At 51.2% G+C, this 21,093-nt stretch overlaps 1 long non-coding RNA gene across 1 annotated transcript; it reads right to left on the reverse strand.

Moving 5' to 3' along the window:
- Positions 1–691: 691 nt before the first annotated feature.
- Positions 692–9,044, reverse strand: LOC146055508 (uncharacterized). The gene is made up of 3 exons (XR_014468721.1): positions 8,887–9,044; positions 1,319–1,512; positions 692–796 (listed from the first exon to the last, which is right to left on the reverse strand). It is a non-coding gene; the product is annotated as an uncharacterized LOC146055508 (long non-coding RNA).
- Between the last annotated feature and the right edge of the window lie 12,049 nt (positions 9,045–21,093).

Consider the following 21,093-nt stretch of genomic DNA (forward strand, 5'->3'; position numbering starts at 1 on the left):
AGAAGCAATGTGAAGCACAGAAAGCTGAGTGGCACAGCAGAATATATGCAGCACAGCACAGTGACAGCAGGTGCTGAGTGGCACAGCAGAATATATGCAGCACAGCACAGTGACAGCAGGTGCTGAGTGGCACAGCAGAATATATGCAGCACAGCACAGTGACAGCAGGCGCTGAGTGGCACAGCAGAATATATACAGCACAGCAGAAGCAATGTGAAGCACAGAAAGCTGAGTGGCACAGCAGAATATATGCAGCACAGCACAGTGACAGCAGGCGCTGAGTGGCACAGCAGAATATATACAGCACAGCAGAAGCAATGTGAAGCACAGAAAGCTGAGTGGCACAGCAGAATATATGCAGCACAGCACAGTGACAGCAGGTGCTGAGTGGCACAGCAGAATATATGCAGGACAGCGACAGCAGGTGCTGAGTGGCACAGCAGAATATATGCAGCACAGCACAGTGACAGCAGGTGCTGAGTGGCACAGCAGAATATATGCAGCACAGCAGAAGCAATGTGAAGCACAGAAAGCTGTGGCACAGCAGAATATATGCAGCACCAGCAGAAGCTGAGTGGCACAGCAGAATATATGCAGCACAGCACAGTGACAGCAGGTGCTGAGTGGCACAGCAGAATATAGGAAGCACAGCAGAAGCAATGTGAAGCACAGAAAGCTGGTTGACACTCACATAATTCACACTTCAGTCCATGTCTCTTTCCAATCTTATTGATTCGGACCAGGGCGTGTCTCCAATCTTCTGCAGGATGCTGGGGAGGATGGGGGACGGGGGGTGCTGGAAGCAGAAGGATGCTGTCACAGTTATGGGGTCCTATTTCTAGGAGACTCCCCAGAAACATAATATACATCATCTATACATCAGGCACCTGCCTGGCATGTCACATCATTTGCGACCACACCAGGCAGTGCGTTATATGGTGCGACCAATCAGATATATGACGGGAGACCTTCCCTCCGATGTGGCGGGCAGAGGGACCTACCAGCTCCCGCTCCCTTCCCCCAGTGTCTGCCATGCTGCGGACATTGGCATCCACTCAGAGAAGCAGCACCTGTACCTGGCGGCTGCTCAGATAATCACAAATGTCACCGATGTTCCCCAAGGTGATAATCCGATGTTCGTAAAACCAGAGAAACATCACGATTTCTAAGCAGTTTTTATAAAACAAATTTACCAGTTAGGTGGTTAATGTTCTAATGTATTAGGAGCGCAAGATCAGCGAGGCTGGGGCCATCACATTGGCCCCCGGAGTAACATACAGCAGAGCATGGCAGCGATACTGGGCCCCGTCATACTCACAGTGACACACAATGATGAGGCGACTCAGTCTGCGGCTTTCCAACTGCCATGTGCACTTGCTTGGAAGGTCGGGGCGGATCCACTTCCTTTCTGCAACAAGCTCCGCCTCCACACTGCCATTGGGCCACAAGGTTCTCTGGCAAGTGAGGGCAGGTGACCGATTCTGCAACAGGGGGTACAGATGGCATGGTGATCTGTGGAAAGGAATAAGGAGGTTGGCATCAAGGTGGCACAAAGTAGATTCTGGCCAAATCAACCCTAGCACATGGCATATGTGCGTGTAACCTCCATTGCAGAACATACATGCAGGGGAAGGAAGCGTCCAACCAGTCATTATCACAAAGATGCGTGTGCGTGTAACCTCCAACACAGAACATACATGCAGGGGAAGGAAGCGTCCAACCAGTCATTATCACAAAGATGCGTGTGCGTGTAACCTCCATTGCAGAACATACATGTAGGGGAAGGAAGCGTCCAACCAGTCATTATCACAAAGATGCGTGTGCGTGTAACCTCCAACACAGAACATACATGCAGGGGAAGGAAGCGTCCAACCAGTCATTATCACAAAGATGCGTGTGCGTGTAACCTCCATTGCAGAACATACATGCAGGGGAAGGAAGCGTCCAACCAGTCATTATCACAAAGATGCGTGTGCGTGTAATCTCCAACACAGAACATACATGCGGTGGAAGGAAGCGTCCAACCAGTCATTATCACAAAGATGCGTGTGCGTGTAATTTCCAACACAGAAATACATGCAGGGGAAGGAAGCGTCCAACCAGTCATTATCACAAAGATGCGTGTGCGTGTAACCTCCAACACAGAACATACATGCGGTGGAAGGAAGCGTCCAACCAGTCATTATCACAAAGATGCGTGTGCGTGTAATTTCCAACACAGAACATACATGCAGGGGAAGGAAGCGTCCAACCAGTCATTATCACAAAGATGCGTGTGCGTGTAACCTCCAACGCAGAACATACATGCAGGGGAAGGAAGCGTCCAACTCGTCATTATCACAAAGATGCGTGTGCGTTTAATCTCCAACACAGAACATACATGCGGTGGAAGGAAGCGTCCAACCAGTCATTATCACAAAGATGCGTGTGCGTGTAACCTCCAACACAGAACATACATGCAGGGAAGGAAGCGTCCAACCAGTCATTATCACAAAGATGCGTGTGCGTGTAACCTCCAACACAGAACATACATGCAGGGGAAGGAAGCGTCCAACCAGTCATTATCACAAAGATGCGTGTGCGTGTAACCTCCACACAGAACATACATGCAGGGGAAGGAAGCGTCCAACCAGTCATTATCACAAAGATGCGTGTGCGTGTAACCTCCAACACAGAACATACATGCAGGGGAAGGAAGCGTCCAACCAGTCATTATCACAAAGATGCGTGTGCGTGTAACCTCCAACACAGAACATACATGCAGGGGAAGGAAGCGTCCAACCAGTCATTATCACAAAGATGCGTGTGCGTGTAACCTCCAACACAGAACATACATGCAGGGGAAGGAAGCGTCCAACCAGTCATTATCACAAAGATGCGTGTGCGTGTAATTTCCAACGCAGAACATACATGTAGGGAAGGAAGCGTCCAACCAGTCATTATCACAAAGATGCGTGTGCGTGTAACCTCCAACACAGAACATACATGCGGTGGAAGGAAGCGTCCAACCAGTCATTATCACAAAGATGCGTGTGCGTGTAACCTCCAACACAGAACATACATGCGGTGGAAGGAAGAGTCCAACCAGTCATTATCACAAAGATGCGTGTATATAATGCAGGAGGGGTGTGGTATGGGACTCCGACAGTCGGGATCCCGACAGTCATTATCCCGACTGCCCGGAGTCAGACAGCATGGCTAGCGCAAAAAAGCCCCTTGCGGGCTATTCTATTCTCCCTCTATGGGGGTCGTGGACCCCCACGAGGGAAAATAGCGGGCGTCCGTCGGGCACCCGGCTGTCTGCATTTTGACAGTTGGGATCCCGACGTCGGGTAAATGACTGTCGGGAACCCGTCCGGCACCCATGCAGGAGAGCCTGCACTCACTCGCTACTGGTGCCCTCTAATTACATGAGGAACAATACACGCAACAGAAGGTGGCACTTGAGGACAAACAAGGTAGACTGCACAGCAGGTAACGTTTCCGAAATGATTGTAGTTCATGTATTAAATTTAAGCCTGCAGTCAGCTTCACAGGACCCCACCTTTCTCTCGTGAAGGGGGCTGCAGGCTTAAATGCAATGATCAATACATTAACTAAATCTCCAGTTTATTATTGTTAGTTAATTTAGTGAGTGCAGAGTACCTGCAATTTATATTTAAACAATGTGGTCACAAACCATAAGGCACCACAAAGCCTAGGCAGGCAGGGGAGCGGGAGGCAGGAATGCGGGCACAGGGGTGGGAGGTAGGCAGAGTGGCAAGAAGGCATGGGGGCTGGAGGAAGGCAGGGGTGCAGGAGGCAGGCGTAACTATTATATTTGCGCTCCCCTGCCTGGAGGAAGTCAGGCCGAGGGGCGGAAGTTAAGTAGGTAGGGGGCAGGAGGAAGGCAGGCAGGGGGCAGGCAGAGTGGCGGAAGGTAGGTAGGCAGGCAGAGTGGCGGAAGGTAGGTAGGGGCTGGGAGGAAGGCAGGCAGAGGGGTGGGAGGCAGGCAGAGGGGCAGAAGGTAGGTAGGGGGCGGGAGGAAGGCAGAGTGGCAGAAGGTAGGTAGGTAGGGGGCGGGAGGAAGGCAGAGTGGCAGAAGGTAGGTAGGGGCCGGGAGGAAGGCAGAGTGGCAGAAGGTAGGTAGGTAGGAGGCGGGAGGAAGGCAGGCAGGGGGCAGGCAGAGTAGCGGAAGGTAGGTAGGGGCCGGATGGAAGGCAGGCAGAGGGGTGGGAGGCAGGCAGAAGGTAGGTAGGTAGGGGGCGGGAGGAAGGCAGGCAGAGTGGCGAAAGGTAGGTAGGGGCAGGGAGGAAGGCAGGCAGAGGGGTGGGAGGCAGGCAGAAGGTAGGTAGGTAGGGGGCGGGAGGAAGGCAGGCAGAGTGGCGGAAGGTAGGTAGGGGCAGGGAGGAAGGCAGGCAAAGGGGTGGGAGGCAGGCAGAGGGGCGGAAGGTAGGTAGGGGCTAGGAGGAAGGCAGGCAGGGGGCAGGCAGAGTGGCGGAAGGTAGGTAGGGGCCGGGAGGAAGGCAGGCAAAGGGGTGGGAGACTGGCAGAGGGGTGGAAGGTAGGTAGGGGCCAGGAGGAAGGCAGGCAGAGGGGTGGGAGGCAGGCAGAGTGGCAGAAGGTAGGTAGGGGGCGGGAGGAAGGCAGGCAGGGGGCAGGCAGAGTTGCGGATGGTAGGTAGGGGCTGGGAGGAAGGCAGGCAGAGGGGCAGAAGGTAGGTAGGGGGCAGGAGGAAGGCGGGCATGTGGCAGGCAGAGTGGCGTAAGGTAGGTAGGGGCCGGGAGGAAGGCAGGCAGAGTGGCGGAAGGTAGGTAGGTAGGGGGCAGGAGGAAGGCAGGCATGTGGCATGCAGAGTGGCGGAAGGTAGGTAGGGGCCGGGAGGAAGGCAGGCAGAGTGGCGGAAGGTAGGTAGGTAGGGGGCGGGAGGAAGGCGGGCATGTGGCAGGCAGAGTGGCGGAAGGTAGGTAGGGGCCGGGAGGAAGGCAGGCAGAGTGGCGGAAGGTAGGTAGGTAGGGAGCGGGAGGAAGGCGGGCATGTGGCAGGCAGAGTGGCGGAAGGTAGGTAGGGGCCGGGAGGAAGGCAGGCAGAGTGGCAGAATGTAGGTAGATAGGGGGCAGGAGGAAGGCAGGCAGGGGGCAGGCAGAGTGGCGGAAGGTAGGTAGGCAGGCAGAGTGGCGGAAGGTGGGTAGGGGCCGGGAGGAAGGCAGGCAGAGGGGTGGGAGGCAGGCAGAGTGGCGGGAGGTAGGTAGGCAGGCTCCTCCTGCATTTGCATTACTATGGATCACATATGCTAAACTACAAGCAGCTTCTCGCATGCAATTCTTACTGGATCAGGGCCACAGTCCATCCCCATAGACCACAGGTGCAGGGCACATATAGCGGGAGATGCAGGCCCCAGGGGTAAATATACCTCACCTCTAGGACAACCCAGCCCTGGGGTAAATATACCTCACCTCTAGGACAACCCAGCCCTGGGGTAAATATACCTCACCTCTAGGACAACCCAGCCCTGGGGTAAATATACCTCACCTCTAGGACAACCCAGACCTGGGGTAAATATACCTCACCTCTAGGACAACCCAGCCCTAGGGTAAATATACCTCACCTCTAGGACAATCTAACCCTGGGGTATATATACACCTCACCTCTAGGACAACCTAACCCTGGGGTAAATATACCTCACCTCTAGGACAACCTAACCCTGGGGTAAATATACCTCACCTCTAGGACAATCTAACCCTGGGGTATATATACACCTCACCTCTAGGACAACCTAACCCTGGGGTACATATACCTCACCTCTAGGACAACCTAACCCTGGGGTAAATATACCTCACCTCTAGGACAACCTAACCCTGGGGTAAATATACCTCACCTCTAGGACAACCTAACCCTGGGGTAAATATACCTCACCTCTAGGACAACCCAGCCCTGGGGTAAATATACCTCACCTCTAGGACAACCCAGCCCTGGGGTAAATATACCTCACCTCTAGGACAACCCAGCCCTGGGGTAAATATACCTCACCTCTAGGACAACCCAACCCTGGGATAAATATACCTCACCTCTAGGACAACCCAATCCTGGGATAAATATACCTCACCTCTAGGACAACCCAACCCTGGGGTAAATATACCTCACCTCTAGGACAACCTAACCCTGGGGTATATATACCTCACCTCTAGGACAACCTAACCCTGGGGTAAATATACCTCACCTCTAGGACAACCCAACCCTGGAGTAAATAAACGTCACCTCTAGGACAAGACAACCCTGGGGTAAATATACCTCACCTCTAGGACAGCTCAGCCCTGGGGTAAATATACCTCACCTCTAGGACAGCTCAGCCCTGGGGTAAATATACCTCACCTCTAGGACAGCCCAACCCTGGGGTGAATATACCTCACCTCTAGGACATCCTATCCCTGAAGTAACTATACCTCACCACTAGGACAACCCAACCCTAGGGTAAATATAGCTCACCTCTAGGACAGGTTAACAATGTTTATGTAGAACAATGACTCAGCATTCCGGGACCAGTGTTCAGGAGAAGCCTGCATGAGAGAAATGCTCTACCTCAGAGTACACTCTCCCCTCAGAGTACACTCTCCCTACACCAAGCACAGGGGCAGCTGGAACTACATGTTGTCATTAGAGAATAAAAAGGGGAGCGAGAGGAACTACCAACCAATCTGCTCCTTTCATTTTGCAAACACAATCCTTCAACATGACAGTTAGGAGCAGATTGGTTGCAAGGGGTCTTGCTTACGTACCTTTGTGACATTTTACCCCCTCCGCACATCATTCCCACCTACCATCACTCCTCCCCCAACAAATCCTCTCTCCGACCATCCCTCCCTTCTCCGATGCACACACCTACACCCCTACTGCCACCCCACTCACACATTCCGCTACTGCCACCACTCCCGTCCCACACACCGCTACTGCCATAGCCCTCACTCACCCCCCATAGCCCCGGGCTCCCTCACCAGCTATAGCCCTCCCTCACCAGCCATAGCCCCGGGCTCCCTCACCAGCCATAGCCCCGGGCTCCCTCACCAGCCATAGCCCCGGGCTCCCTCACCAGCCATAGCCCCGGGCTCCCTCACCAGCCATAGCCCCGGGCTCCCTCACCAGCCATAGCCCTGGGCTCCCTCACCATCCATAGCCCTCACTCACCCCCGCCCCCCCCATAGCCCCGGACTCCCTCACCAGCCATAGCCCTCACTCACCCCCCCCCCCCCCCCCCCATAGCTCCGGGCTCCCTCACCAGCCATAGCCCTCACTCACCCCCCCCCCCATAGCCCCGGGCTCCCTCACCAGCCATAGCCCTCACTCACCCCCCCCCCCCCCATAGCCCTGGGCTCCCTCACCAGCCATAGCCCTCACTCACCCCCCCCCCCCCCCCCATAGCTCCGGGCTCCCTCACCAGCCATAGCCCTCACTCACCCCCCCCCCCCATAGCCCCGGGCTCCCTCACCAGCCATAGCCCTCACTCACCCCCCCCCCCCCATAGCCCTGGGCTCCCTCACCAGCCATAGCCCTCACTCACACCCCCCATAGCCCCGGGCTCCCTCACCAGCCATAGCCCTCACTCACCCCCCCCCCCCCCCCCCATAGCCCCGGGCTCCCTCACCAGCCATAGCCCTCACTCACCCCCCATAGCCCCGGGCTCCCTCATCAGCCATAGCCCCGGGATATCGCCCCAGCCACCCCACCTTCCTATCTCACTAGTCTCTCACCCATAGCCCCGGGCTCCCTCACCAGCCATAGCCCTCACCTCGGTCATACCCCGGGCTCCCTCACCAGCCATAGCCCTCACTCACCCCCCATAGCCCCGGGCTCCCTCACCAGCCATAGCCCTCACTCACCCCCCATAGCCCCGGGCTCCCTCACCAGCCATAGCCCTCACTCACCCCCCCCCCCCCATAGCCCTGGGCTCCCTCACCAGCCATAGCCCTCACTCACCCCCCATACCCCGGGCTCCCTCACCCCCCATAGCCCTTACTCACCCCCCATAGCCCCGGGCTCCCTTTATCAGCCATAGCCCCGGGATAACGCCCCAGCCACCCCACCTTCCTATCTCACTAGTCTCTCACCCATAGCCCCGGGCTCCCTCACCAGCCATAGCCCTCACTCACCCCCCATAGCCCCGGGCTCCCTCACCAGCCATAGCCCTCACTCACCCCCCATACCCCGGGCTCCCTCACCCCCCATAGCCCTCACTCACCCCCCATAGCCCCGGGCTCCCTCACCAGCCATAGCCCTCACTCACCCCCCCCCCCCCCCCCATAGCCCCGGGCTCCCTCACCAGCCATAGCCCTCACTCACCACCCATAGCCCCGGGCTCCCTCACCAGCCATAGCCCTCACTCACCCCCCATAGCCCCGGGCTCCCTCACCAGCCATAGCCCTCACTCACCCCCCACAGCCCAGGGCTCCCTCACCAGCCATAGCCCCAGCCACCCCACCTTCCTATCTCACTCGTCTCTCAGCCATAGCCGTCACTCACCTCAGTCATACCCCGGGCTCCCTCACCAGCCATAGCCCTCACTCACCCCCCATAGCCCCGGGCTCCCTCACCAGCCATAGCCCTCACTCACCCCCCATAGCCCCGGGCTCCCTCACCAGCCATAGCCCCAGCCACCCCACCTTCCTATCTCACTCGTCTCTCAGCCATAGCCGTCACTCACCTCAGTCATACCCCGGGCTCCCTCACCAGCCATAGCCCTCACTCACCCCCCATAGCCCCGGGCTCCCTCACCAGCCATAGCCCGGGATCCCTCACCCCCCACAGCCCCAGCCACCCCACCTTCCTATCTCACTCGTCTCGCAGCCATAGCCCCGACCCCACGCCCCTCTGAGCCCGGCCTACCCCGTGCCCTCTGCCCCAGTGTCACCTCACCTGTCGGGCACAGCAGCAGTGACTCTCTCAGGACAGGAGCTGGGACACACGGGGTGCGCAGTGCTTCAGCTGCTAACGCTGCCTGCGGCCGGACTCCTATTGGTCAGTGAGAAGGCGGTGGTCCACAGGGCTAGATGCGATTCGCCGCTACCTGGTATCCTAGCAACCAGCTGCGCCAATCACCATAGAGCGAGACTCCAGACCACGTGCAACAGGCGTTATATCCCAGAACATGATGCAATACTGATACGACAACACAGGAGACTCGAGTACTGTGACGTCATACCCACACTGCAGCGTCTCTTAACGTCATACTAATACTGCAGCCTCTCATGAGGTAATTACCGCGTAACTAGGTGGGAGTGTGACGTCATAGTAACACTGCTGCATCTCATGATTTAATTACCGTGTAATTAGGCGGCAGTGTGACGTCATAGTAATACTGCTGCATCTCATGAGGTAATTACTGTGTAACTAGGCGACAGTATGACGTCATACTAATACTGCAGCATCTCATGAGGTAATTACCGTGTAACTAGGCGACAGTATGACATCATACTAATACTGCAGCGTCTCATGAGGTAATTACCGTGTAACTAGGCGACAGTATGACATCATACTAATACTGCAGCGTCTCATGAGGTAATTACCGTGTAACTAGGCGACAGTATGACATCATACTAATACTGCAGCGTCTCATGAGGTAATTACCGTGTAACTAGGTGACAGTATGACATCATACTAATACTGCAGCGTCTCATGAGGTAATTACCACGTAACTAGGTGACAGTATGACATCATACTAATACTGCAGCGTCTCATGAGGTAATTACCGTGTAACTAGGTGACAGTATGACATCATACTAATACTGCTGCATCTCATAAGGTAATTACCGCGTAACTAGGTGACAGTGTGACATCATACTAATACTGCAGCGACTCATGAGGTAATTACCGCGTAACTAGGTGACAGTATGACATCATACTAATACTGCAGCGTCTCATGAGGTAATTACCACGTAACTAGGTGACAGTGTGACGTCATACTAATACTGCAGCGTCTCATGAGGTAATTACCACGTAACTAGGTGACAGTATGACATCATACTAATACTGCTGCATCTCATGAGGTAATTACCGCGTAACTAGGTGACAGTGTGACATCATACTAATACTGCTGCATCTCATGAGGTAATTACCGCGTAACTAGGTGACAGTATGGCATCATACTAATACTGCAGCGACTCATGAGGTAATTACCGTGTAACTAGGTGACAGTATGACATCATACTAATACTGTAGCGACTCATGAGGTAATTACCGTGTAACTAGGTGACAGTATGACATCATACTAATACTGCAGCGTCTCATGAGGTAATTACCGCGTAACTAGGTGACAGTATGACATCATACTAATACTGCAGCGTCTCATGAGGTAATTACCACGTAACTAGGTGACAGTATGACATCATACTAATACTGCAGCGTCTCATGAGGTAATTACCACGTAACTAGGTGACAGTATGACATCATACTAATACTGCAGCGTCTCATGAGGTAATTACCGTGTAACTAGGTGACAGTATGACATCATACTAATACTGCAGCGTCTCATGAGGTAATTACCGCATAACTAGGTGACAGTGTGACATCATACTAATACTGCAGCGTCTCATGAGGTAATTACCGCGTAACTAGGTGACAGTGTGACATCATACTAATACTGCAGCGTCTCATGAGGTAATTACCGCGTAACTAGGTGACAGTGTGACATCATACTAATACTGCAGCGTCTCATGAGGTAATTACCGCGTAACTAGGTGACAGTATGACGTCATACTAATACTGCAGCGTCTCATGAGGTAATTACCGTGTAACTAGGTGACAGTATGACGTCATACTAATACTGCAGCGTCTCATGAGGTAATTACCGTGTAACTAGGTGACAGTATGACATCATACTAATACTGCAGCGTCTCATGAGGTAATAACCACGTAACTAGGTGACAGTATGACATCATACTAATACTGCAGCATCTCATGAGGTAATTACCACGTAACTAGGTGACAGTATGACATCATACTAATACTGCTGCATCTCATGAGGTAATTACCGTGTAACTAGGTGACAGTATGACATCATACTAATACTGCTGCATCATGAGGTAATTACCGTTTAACTAGGGACAGTATGACATCATACTAATACTGCAGCGTCTCATGAGGTAATTACCGTGTAACTAGGTGACAGTATGACATCATACTAATACTGCAGCGACTCATGAGGTAATTACCGCGTAACAAGGTGACAGTGTGACATCATACTAATACTGCAGCGTCTCATGAGGTAATTACCACGTAACTAGGTGACAGTATGACATCATACTAATACTGCAGCGTATCATGAGGTAATTACCGTGTAACTAGGTGACAGTATGACATCATACTAATACTGCAGCGACTCATGAGGTAATTACCACGTAACTAGGTGACAGTATGACATCATACTAATACTGCAGCGTCTCATGAGGTAATTACCGTGTAACTAGGTGACAGTATGACATCATACTAATACTGCAGCGTCTCATGAGGTAATTACCGCGTAACTAGGTGACAGTGTGACATCATACTAATACTGCAGCGTCTCATGAGGTAATTACCGCGTAACTAGGTGACAGTATGACATCATACTAATACTGCAGCGTCTCATGAGATAATAACCGCGTAACTAGGTGACAGTATGGCATCATACTAATACTGCAGCGACTCATGAGGTAATTACCGTGTAACTAGGTGACAGTATGACATCATACTAATACTGCTGCATCTCATGAGGTAATTACCACGTAACTAGGTGACAGTATGACATCATACTAATACTGCAGCGTCTCATGAGGTAATTACTGTGTAACTAGGTGACAGTATGACATCATACTAATACTGCAGCATCTCATGAGGTAATTACTGTGTAACTAGGTGACAGTATGACATCATACAAAGGGGGAGGGGCCCTAAACTGCACACCCTGGACATATGAGGTGCTACCTGCTGAGACTTGTAGTGCAGCAAGCAGGAGGAGGAGTTTGCAGGTGCACACTAAATATATATGCTAGACCTTTTAATATCTTGCTATATTGCATTTGAGGTTATTAGCATAGTAATGGCCATTAGTATGGGCTTGTCCACCGCGTCCAGGTTACCTCAATAGGACAAGTCCCTAAGGGCTGTTTCACACAGTACGGTTCCTGCCGCACGGTGAAATCCCGTACGGCCAGGGAGCCGTGCCGCACTCAGCAGTTGTGAATGGACACTATTGTGTCCATTCACACGGGACGGCCACGGCCCGGCCGCACGGCTGCAGCCGGATCCCCCCACTGGAAGGGACGGCTGCCGGGCTGTGGCCATCCCTGCCATTATAAAATTCTGAGTGCGGCGCGGCTCCCTGACCGTACGGGATTTCACCGTGCGGCAGGAACCGTACTGTGTGAAACAGCCCTAACACTGCTCTGGGACAGGTCCAGGGCACAGGGCCCCCCAGGTCAGCCCAGCAGAACCACCCCATGGCATCACATTAGTGTGAAATTAAAGTGATAGTATAAGGGATAGGGGAAATTATATGTGATAGGACTTACCAAGGTAAGAAGTAATAATAAATGTGAAGGGTGCTACATATATATTAAACAAACTAAAGGGGTGATTGAAAGTATACGATATGATGCCATGGAGCAGCCCAGCAACAGAAGCCCAAAGAGCCCTGCGCCCCAAACACAGTCCCACAGACCAACACTCAGCATATATGTATAGTAGGACTTACCCTCATAGTGCCAAGCTGAGGTGTGCAGTCTTGAATGCTGGGACTCCAGCCTATTTAAAATCAATATGGGACAGGTGGGTGGGGTGCTAGTTAAGGAGGAAGGCGTCTCTAGTTCCTTCCAGTGTGTATGAATACACAATATATAGTACATAGGGGGAGGGGCCCTAAACTGCACACCCTGGACATATGAGGTGCTACCTGCTGAGACTTGTAGTGCACAGTACACTAATGTGATGCCATGGGGTGGTTCTGCTGGGCTGGCCTGGGGGGCCCTGTGCCCTGGACCTGTCCCAGAGTAGTGTTAGGGACTTGTCCTATTGAGGTAACCTGGATGCGGTGGACAAGCCCATACTCATGGCCATTACTATGCTAATAACCTCAAATGCAATATAGCAAGATATTAAAAGGTCTAGCATATATATTTAGTGTGCACCTGCAAACTCCTCCTGCTGCTTGCTGACATCATACTAATACTGCAGCATCTCATGAGGTAATTACCACGTAAAAAGGTGACAGTATGACATCATACTAATACTGCAGCATCTCATGAGGTAATTACCACGTAAAAAGGTGACAGTATGACATCATACTAATACTGCAGCATCTCATGAGGTAATTACCGCGTAACTAGGTGACAGTATGACATTATACTAATACTGCAGCATCTCATGAGGTAATTACCGTGTAACTAGGTGACAGTGTGACATCATACTAATACTGCAGCATCTCATGAGGTAATTACCACGTAACTAGGTGACAGTATGACATCATACTAATACTGCAGCGACTCATGAGGTAATTACCGTGTAACTAGGTGACAGTATGACATCATACTAATACTGCAGCATCTCATGAGGTAATTACTGTGTAACTAGGTGACAGTATGACATCATACTAATACTGCAGCATCTCATGAGGTAATTACAACGTAACTAGGTGACAGTATGACATCATACTAATACTGCAGTGTCTCATGAGGTAATTACCGTGTAACTAGGTGACAGTGTGACATCATACTAATACTGCAGCATCTCATGAGGTAATTACTGTGTAACTAGGTGACAGTATAACATCATACTAATACTGCAGCATCTCATGAGGTAATTACAACGTAACTAGGTGACAGTATGACATCATAATAATACTGCAGTGTCTCATGAGGTAATTACCGTGTAACTAGGTGACAGTGTGACATCATACTAATACTGCAGCATCTCATGAGGTAATTACCGTGTAACTAGGTGACAGTATGACATCATACTAATACTGCAGCATCTCATGAGGTAATTACCACGTAACTAGGTGACAGTATGACATCATACTAATACTGCAGCATCTCATGAGGTAATTACCGTGTAACTAGGTGACAGTATGACATCATACTAATACTGTTGCATCTCATGAGGTAATTACCGTTTAACTAGGGACAGTATGACATCATACTAATACTGCAGCGTCTCATGAGGTAATTGAGGTAATTACTGTGTAACTAGGCGACAGTATGACATCATACTAATACTGCAGCATCTCATGAGGTAATTACTGTGTAACTAGGTGACAGTATGACATCATACTAATACTGCAGCATCTCATGAGGTAATTACCGCGTAACTAGGTGACAGTATGGCATCATACTAATACTGCAGCGTCTCATGAGGTAATTACTGCGTAACTAGGTGACAGTATGACATCATACTAATACTGCTGCATCTCATGAGGTAATTACCGTTTAACTAGGGACAGTATGACATCATACTACTACTGCAGCGTCTCATGAGGTAATTACTGTGTAACTAGGTGACATTATGACATCATACTATTACTGCAGCATCTCATGAGGTAATTACCACGTAACTAGGTGACAGTATGACATCATACTAATACTGCAGCGTCTCATGAGATAATAACCGCGTAACTAGGTGACAGTATGACATCATGCTAATACTGAAGCGTCTCATGAGGTAATTACCGCGTAACTAGGTGACAGTGTGACATCATACTAATACTGCAGCGTCTCATGAGGTAATTACCGTGTAACTAGGTGACAGTATGAGATCATACTAATACTGCAGCGTCTCATGAGGTAATTACCGCGTAACTAGGTGACAGTATGACATCATACTAATACTGCAGCGTCTCATGAGTGTCACGATCCGAGTACTCAGACAGGCTATCTTACCGGCTAAGTGCCTCCGCAGGCTCAGCTTGCGGTTCAGATGTCATCCCTGCTGGCGTCCTGTCTGCCATGCGCCATCATCGCTGTCATCCTCCAGTCCTCTCAGCGCTGCTGAGTCCGCGGCTGCGCGGCGCACCGCTCTCCTGACCCACAGTGACAGTACTCAGTGCACGGCAATCCATCTGTCCGCCGCCATTGCTCCCAGCCACAAGCATGGCGTGTACAAACAGTCTTTCCCGCCATAGCAGACATGGGGACTACAGATGGGTCTTGTCCCATCCTTGCTGGCGGGTCACCATGGCGTCTGCGCTGGCGACCCGCCAGCAGCCACGCCAGCGAGGAGACTGAGACGCGCGTGCGTCTCACGCGCACGCGCGTCTCAGTCTCCGTCGCTAGCGCGACGGAAACCCTGTCCGTCTCGGCCTCAGGGAGACGGACAGGGTTAGGGGGGGGGTTAGGGGGTGTGCGGGCAGTCGGCGGGGACCCCGGGTTACCGCCGGCAAGCCGGCGGGGACCCGGAGAAACGTATGGAAGCGCCGTCGGAAGGGGACGCGCGCGCCTCTCGTGCGCGCGTGTCCCCTTCTCACGATCGCCATGGCGCTGGCGGGGGATGGCGGCTGGCGACGCCAGCGCCTGCCCCTGCCAAGATGGGAAAAGACCCATCTGTATTTTCTAAAGCTCTGTAGTATTTCTAGGAATAAATGATACATATTCTCAGTCCTGGTTCTGTGTTCTTAAGACTCATTAGCCTCAGAAGAGAACGCTCCAGCGTGTTACCATTTGTATATTGTATTGTGCGGTCAGGTGCGAGCCAAGCCGCCCCTTGCGCAGTTTCAAGCGCTAAAATCAGGTTTTGGCTGGTGGCAGTGTACCTCAAGGAAAGGACCCGAGTGTCCTAAGTGAACCCCAGTCACGGCCGGAGCTGCTCAGATTGACGTATCGGAGCAGGCGACCAGTGGGTCCGTGACATTTGGCGGCAAGCGGTGGGGTGGATAATTCCGTTTTCTCTTTAAGAACTTAAGTGAGTGTGGGTAGAATTTTGTGCGAAATACCCACATCACCAGTATCAGAACTCAGAGCTTTACTATAGTTTTAAAAGTCACACAGTGGATGCAATTTCTGTTCCCCCCCTTCTCTTGTTTTTCTTTCCTATCAATTTATTTGACAAGTGTGAGACTCAGGATGGCGGATTACCAGCAGATGAGGAGAGATGACCTGGCGGTCGTGTGTTTTCAGAGGAATATCCCTTGGTCTGGCCAGAGTAGAAAACGTTTGATTCAGGCACTAGTGGATGCTGATCGGACTCTAGCTGCTGGAGGAAACCAGTCCATGGACAATCCTACCCCAGGGGCTCAGTCAGCACTGGACAGTACAAACGATGCCGCGCCAGGGTTAAACCCTTCTGCTGGACCCAGCAAGTCTACACTGCAGAGCGACCTTCTAGCTGCTAGCAGGCAAATGAAGAATGTGAACCCCGTATTCGCTTTGCAGCTGGTGCAGCACTGCCAAGCCATTGTCGACAGAGAGGCTGCGGAGCGCAAAGCCAGACGAGAGGCTGAGGTTGCTGAGTGCAAAGCCGTACGAGAGGCTGAGGAGTGCAAAGCCGTACGTGAGGCTGCAGAGCGTCAGGCTGAGCGTGAGTACCAGTTGGAACTGGTGAGGCTCGGAGGGCTGATCGCTGTTGGTGAACCAGTGGAGGATGATACAGGGCATCATGATGGCGAACCTTTACGTGAGACTTTATCTGCCGTGGCTACTGAGTTAGCAGGAGATGGGCTTCGTACTGAACTTTTACTGTCTGCGGAAGTAAATAATGTGTTGGATTATGGTGTGGACTCTGTTATCAATCATGGGGAGCCTAACAAGGGACAGAGGTCCCAAATGACCGCTGACGCGAATTTCCCCGGACCGCGTCATGCACAGTTCTCTGTCTTGGAAGCAGACAGAGGAAGCCAAGTGAGTGTCAGCTTGGTTGTGAATAATGAGCTGGCCCTGGACACAACAGCCGATGCTCAGAGAGCTGACATCTCTGCTAGTACCAAGGAGACTGTAGGATGTGTGGCAATCATGGAGGTTGCGGAGTACCAATCCCCTACGGCACCGGAGGAGTCCAGTGGGTATATTGACCCAGTGGAGAATGATGATATGTTTACCCTAATGAGCACAGAGGAACTAACGGAAGAATGCCAGCTGCAAGGTATCTCCTGCCACCACCATACTCGTGGGGAGATGATCACGCAGCTCACCAAGGCAAGGGACGATGAGTGCAATGCCTTTAGCCAGTATCGTGCAGCATTTCGTGTCTGGGGTCCATCTGCGTCTCCTTGGGTGCTGCTGAGAGAGCTGGGACAATGTGACAAATTTGCGCAGCAGGAGGTCGATGCTTGGAGAAAGCTGGATACCCCATTTTGGAGAGATCAGTGCCACCGGGTAGGTGCGGAGTGGCGTCGCCTAGAACAGCTGCTGTTACCAGCTCTGGAAGCAAAGTTCCAGTTTAAACGGTTGGGAGAAGCAAAAGCTGAGGATGTCAGCAGCTTGCTCTCACCAGGGGTGCCCCACCAGGGCAAGGTGCCTCTGCCTACTACAGCAGCCATGGAACCTGCTCATGAGACATCACATCACAAGGCCCAGTTTAAACTGCTGGAAGATGTAAGCAGCATGTTCCCACCCGTTGCTCCAGATTTGTTGCCGGAAGAGGCTGACTGCATAGTGAAAGTATGCAGGGAAGAGACTATGGCGGAAATAGGAATGGGACTTTCTGACTGTATGCACACAAGTAAGTAAGTATGTACTGATGTGGGACTTTTATTAACTCCACACATATCTGTCAATGTTGTCCCCACTGTCGTTAACCCTTCTGAACCATATGATGCATCTCAGGTAGTATGTAACCATGCTGAACATTGCAATGTTGTTATTTTGTGTGAAGCCCCTGGGATGATCTGTGATAGTGCCGTACCTTCGGTGGAGGTGGAGGGTGAGTTAGAGACAGGTATAGTGGGTAATCCTTGCCAGTTTGTGGGGTTAAATGAATGCCCTAATCTAGTTGGGAATGAGACACCCTCACTCACCAGTGGTAGGAGTGCTGCTGGTGATGTCATTAAGGTTGCTGTGCTAGATGTTAACCCTGTTCCTCCAGTGATGTCTGGTTGTGACATGGTGCCAGGGGACGCCAACTGCACAAATGGGACAGATCTGAGTTGGTTGCAGGCAGAGCATGTACCTGCCAATCAGTTACTGGTGACAACATGCTCAGATAACCCCATTCCTGCTCAGAGACAATGGGATCCAGATATAGCGTTTTTGCCATGGTGCAATTGTAAGCCAGCAGGATGGGCCCCATGTGTTGTGGAAGATGCACAGGCTAATTTGCAGGTATTGCAGGATGTCTCCCCAGGTTATGATATTGATGTTACTGTTGATAATGTGATGTCTTGCGCTACTGTGGGAAATGTGGTACCAGGTATAATAAGTGACCTGGTGGGTCCTGTGTGCACTGTAGACCTGTCAGATAGGAAGAGAGTGTCCCTTACTGCAGCTTTCCCCCCAAACCCCCCTCCTTACTGTAGTCACACAAACACAGATACAGGAACACAGCAGGGGTTCCCTCCAGACACTGAGGATCCTCCAGAGAGTGCATTTTTCCAGCGTCACTGGATAACGGATGCCTCTCCTGAGAACCTCAGTGGCACCACCCCAGCCACAGAAACTGCAGGTCTGGGAGGGAAGGTCAGGCTCAGGAAGGTGTCCTGGACTGCCATGGAAAACTTGGCTTTCCACGCAGAACTGAGAACCAACCCTGCACAGGGTGCTTTGAACGTACCAGGTGAGCCAGGAGAGGTGCTGGGAAGACATTTTTAAGTCTGTATATAGTGCTGGGAGAATGCCCCACACCTGTGGTATAGTTAAACGTGCCGAGTTACGAGTCCCAGGGGGATGGCCATTTGGGGTGTGGCGGAATGGTCTGGTACTGATCTCAGTGAGTAAGGCCAAACTGCCAGCTGCAGGGGAGAATCCGTGTCCAGGAGTCCGACGCACAGCTGTGTCATACTGTGTCAATACCAGCCGGGATGGACACAGCTCCCACTATATCAGTGTGCTCACAGACTATGGGTTCGAGGACACCTGTGTGCTTTTAGTTTGCCATCTCCTGCAAGAGGGACAGGGACTATGCCCATTGCCCACCCTAGCCACGGCTATGGCGTCCGGTGGTCCCATGACAGACGTCAAGTATAAGAAAGTGTTTGTACAAATTCAGCAGAATCAGTGGCAGTCTGTCTCAGCACAGAGACCACTGCTACCCGTCCAGGTGATGTAGTTAATAGCGCACTGATGAGACGGTGACGTGGGTCACCGCCTCTGTGCGCAATTTTAAAAGGGGGAGGTGTAACGATCAGATCAGGTGATCGATCAAATTAACGTATGCCTCCTGTTATGATTATCTGTTCGATCAATGTATGTCTGATATTGTTGTAAAGGTATGTCTCCTGTGAGTATTGGAATCAGGACATGTCTTTTATTATGTGGGTAAACTGTAGGTGACCCTGGTTTGAGTTTGAGGCATGTATTCCCTCTGGTTGACATCTGTGGACTCCTCTGGAGTTAGGATGTAAGATAAGATCTGAGACCCCTCATAAACCAGATTGGGGGGAGAGCAATAGTGTCCAGCCAACAGGTCAAAGTTGCTCTGGCCCTCTACTAAATTACCTCTTATCACTTGAGGAATGTATAAAATCTACTTCAAAGCAGGGACAACTTCTTTATGGGAAAGATCCTATATCTAGGGACCTTCACTAGGCTCAGCAAGGGAATGATTAAAAATCCCAAGGGTGGGAGGGATGAGGGAGTCTTCAAGGTATAACTAAGACCCTTCTCCCTATAGTCAGTGTCACTACCTTGGGGTCTAGCAAACAGGCTGTAAGCGACCAGAGATTTCTTGTGGAGAACCCCCCCCCACGTCAGGATCTGTATTTAAGTGTAAGATATGGTTCTGTCATTTTTCCCTTTTATTTTATTTCTGAAATTGCATTTAAACTCGTGTGTACTTTTAAAATCATTGTAATATCTTGTAACTATTTTCTAAAGCTCTGTAGTATTTCTAGGAATAAATAATACATATTCTCAGTCCTGGTTCTGTGTTCTTAAGACTCATTAGCCTCAGAAGAGAACGCTCCAGCGTGTTACCATTTGTATATTGTATTGTGCGGTCAGGTGCAGTTTCAAGCGCTAAAATCAGGTTTTGGCTGGTGGCAGTGTACCTCAAGGAAAGGACCCGAGTGTCCTAAGTGAACCCCAGTCACGGCCGGAGCTGCTCAGATTGACGTATCGGAGCAGGCGACCGGTGGGTCCGTGACATACGGTAACTTCCTATCCTCTGATCATAGTGTGGGAATAGAAAGAGCTAGACCTGAGGTAGGACTTCATTTATACGGTAACTTCCTATCCTCTGATCATAGTGTGGGAATAGAAAGAGCTAGACCTGAGGTAGGACTTCATTTATACGGTAACTTCCTATCCTCTGACCATAGTGTGGGAATAGAAAGAGCTAGACCTGAGGTAGGACTTCATTTATACGGTAACTTCCTATCCTCTGACCATAGTGTGGGAATAGAAAGAGCTAGACCTGAGGTAGGACTTCATTTATACGGTAACTTCCTATCCTCTGATCACAGTGTGGGAATAGAAAGAGCTAGACCTGAGCTAGGACTTCATTTATACGGTAACTTCCTATCCTCTGACCACAGTGTGCGAATAGAAAGAGCTAGACCTGAGGTAGGACTTCATTTATACGGTAACTTCCTATCCTCGGATCACAGTGTGGGAATAGAAAGAGCTAGACCTGAGGTAGGACTTCATTTATACGGTAACTTCCTATCCTCTGATCACAGTGTGGGAATAGAAAGAGCTAGACCTGAGGTAGGACTTCATTTATACGGTAACTTCCTATCCTCTGATCACAGTGTGGGAATAGAAAGAGCTAGACCTGAGGTAGGACTTCATTTATACGGTAACTTCCTATCCTCTGATCACAGTGTGGGAATAGAAAGAGCTAGACCTGAGGTAGGACTTCATTTATACGGTAACTTCCTATCCTCTGATCACAGTGTGGGAATAGAAAGAGCTAGACCTGAGGTAGGACTTCATTTATACGGTAACTTCCTATCCTCTGATCACAGTGTGGGAATAGAAAGAGCTAGACCTGAGGTAGGACTTCATT

This window comes from Crinia signifera, unplaced genomic scaffold (assembly GCF_055691185.1).
Source record: "Crinia signifera unplaced genomic scaffold, ASM5569118v1 HAP2_SCAFFOLD_464, whole genome shotgun sequence".
Lineage (NCBI taxonomy): Eukaryota > Metazoa > Chordata > Amphibia > Anura > Myobatrachidae > Crinia > Crinia signifera.